The sequence below is a fragment of the Austrofundulus limnaeus genome, unplaced genomic scaffold, assembly GCF_001266775.1.
Source record: "Austrofundulus limnaeus strain Quisiro unplaced genomic scaffold, Austrofundulus_limnaeus-1.0 Scaffold1126, whole genome shotgun sequence".
Taxonomy (NCBI): Eukaryota; Metazoa; Chordata; class Actinopteri; order Cyprinodontiformes; family Rivulidae; genus Austrofundulus; species Austrofundulus limnaeus.
The window spans coordinates 2,673-5,344 of NW_013953528.1; positions in this window are offsets into that span (position 1 = coordinate 2,673).

Genomic DNA, 2,672 nt, shown 5'->3' on the forward strand with positions numbered 1-2,672 from the left:
GATTTTCAAGATCCGTTTGAATCTGGCTCGCACGTGTCAACAGCTAGTTCGCGTCTCTCTTCCTGCTGTCAGTCGGAAGAGGATGATTTGATAGTGGGCGCTTTGAGAACTGCACTTGCTCAGCTGCAGCTGGATGCTCCACAGAGCCAGCCTGATGCTTCCAGTGCTTTCTTCCGGCGTCCTACTACTAGGTTGTCCCTTATGGTTCCCCCATCTGCCGACTATGTGAAGGAGGTTCATGCCTGTTGGGCAGATACTAAGGCCTTTTCATGACCGACCTCTGATGGCAGGGCTCTGGCGGCCATGCAGGATGTGCCCAAGTTTGGCTTGGGTCATATGCCTTCCGTCAAACCTGCCATAGCATCCCTCATTGTGGCTCCAGATGAGGTTCTGAGAGTTAATGCGAGGTGTCCTCATCCTCAGTGTCGTGTGACTGATCTGCTCTGTAGAGCTTATGACTCGGGGGCTCGATTGGGGCGACTCGGTAATTCATTGTCGCATTTATTACTGGATCTCTCAGCCTCTCTGGAGGGCTTGACGATTGATGCACCTACTCAAGGTTTGATGGATGCATCTCTTCATGTGTTTGCTCTTTTGTCCAGGGAAATTGGCCATGTCCTGTCTACCCTTGTCCGGGCACAACGCCAGGTCTGGCTGGCACAGTCTCCGCTTACTGAGGCTTGTAGAAGGACCCTGATGAGTCTTCCAGTAGTCCCGGGAGAGCTGTTTGGCTCTGCTGCGCTTGCAGCCTTGGAGCGGTCGGCCCAGGCTTCTCATACCAGGCAGCAGGTGGCCGGCTTTCATCGCAGGCGACTGCAGCGCCCTGCTGGGAGTGACTCTGCATCTTTTTCACGCACTTATCCAGCCCCATCTACACCCTACGTGGGGCAGCCACGGCCTGCTGCAGGGCCTCCTCCTGGCCAGTGGGACATTTCCAGGGGTCAGGCTCGCATGGCTTCTCAACCCAGGCAGTCCACTCGGCAACCCTCCCGCCCTCTTAGGGGCAGGGGGTTTGGAAATGATACAGAACTGGCGGTGGGACACTTTACCCCGGACCAGCTAAGTTGCTGGACCGCTCTCATTCCCGATCCATGGGTGGTGTCTACACTGACTCGGGGTTACACGCTACAGTTCCGCCGCCGCCCTCCTGTTCCTGGTCGAGTCAGGATGACAGTGATTCATGACCAGGCAAAGGCTCAGGCTCCGAGTCACGTAATAGACGCCTTGCTGGCCAAGGGCGCTATATTGCCTGTCGACCCCCTGCTGGATCCAGGGGGCTTTAACTCAAAGTATTTTTTAGTCCCAAAAAAGACCGGCGGACTCCGCCCAATTTTGGACCTCAGGGGTCTCATGTGTTTTTAAAGACTATTCCGTTCCACATGTTGAGCGTCAGGGATGTGCTTCAGACAATCTCCCCAGGCGACTGGTTCACATTGGTCAACTTGAAGGACGCCTACTTTCATGTTCCGATTGCATCACACCATTGGCAGTTTCTCCGCTTCGCATTTCAGGGTAAGCATTTTCAGTTCAGAGTTCTTCCATTCAGCCTGTCTCTGTTCCCGCGTGTGTTCACTCGGTGCGTGGCTGCAGCCCTGTCTCCTCTGCAGGYCAAGGGGTTGAAGATCCTGCCTTACTTAGACGATTGGCTAATCTGTGTGCCCACAGAAGCTCAGGCGGCGGCGGACACACACACATTACTCCAACACATAGACTTGTTGGGTCTTCGTGTGAACTGGCAGAAAAGCAACTTGGTTCCATCTCAGCAGGTCACCTTTCTTGGGATCACGATGGACTTCCTCACTATGACTGCTCACCCGTCGCCTCAGCGTGTCGAGGACATTCTTCAAATGCTGTCCTCCTTTCTACCCGGCCGCGCACCCCGCTTTCTTGCTTACCTTCGTCTGTTGGGCAAGCTGACTGCTGCTGCTACAGTGGTACCCCTGGGATTGTTGTCTCTGCGACCGCTACAGATGTGGCTCAACAGCCTAAAGCTGCACCCATCTCATATTCTGCACTGCCGCAGGAGACTGCTGGTGTCCAATCAATGCCTTGCGTCACTGGTTCAGTGGCGAGAGGCAGGGTTTATGACCAAAGAGGTTCCACTGGGCTCGCTGCCGGCTCGTCGAGAGGTTGTCTCTACCGATGCATCCACCACAGGATGGGGGGCGTCGTGGCAGCGACAGATCGCCCGGGGGATATGGTCCCCGCAGGAGAAACTGCAGCACATCAACACCTTGGAGTTGGAGGCTGTGTAGCGGGCATTGCAACACTTCCTCCCGGGCCTGCGCGGGAAACATGTCCTAGTGCGGTCGGACAATACTTCTGTGGTCTTTCATATCAACCATCAGGGGGGGACACGGTCGATAACATTGCYGAGKTTGACCCAGAAGCTCTTGACCTGGGCAGCCCCTCTTTTTGCCAGCCTAAGGGCGGCCTACATTCCAGGGGTGCGGAATGTTCCAGCCGATATTCTGTCTCAGGGACGCCCACCACCGGAGGAGGGGAGGCTCCACCCGGAGGTAGTGGGGGTCATTTGGGAGAAGTACGGCATGGCAGCTGTGGACCTGTTTGCGTCCCGAGAGACAACACATTGCCCACTTTGGTTCTCCCTGGCAGACACTGCCAGTCCTCTGGGTCAGGATGCACTGGCACACGACTGGCCAAAAGTGCTG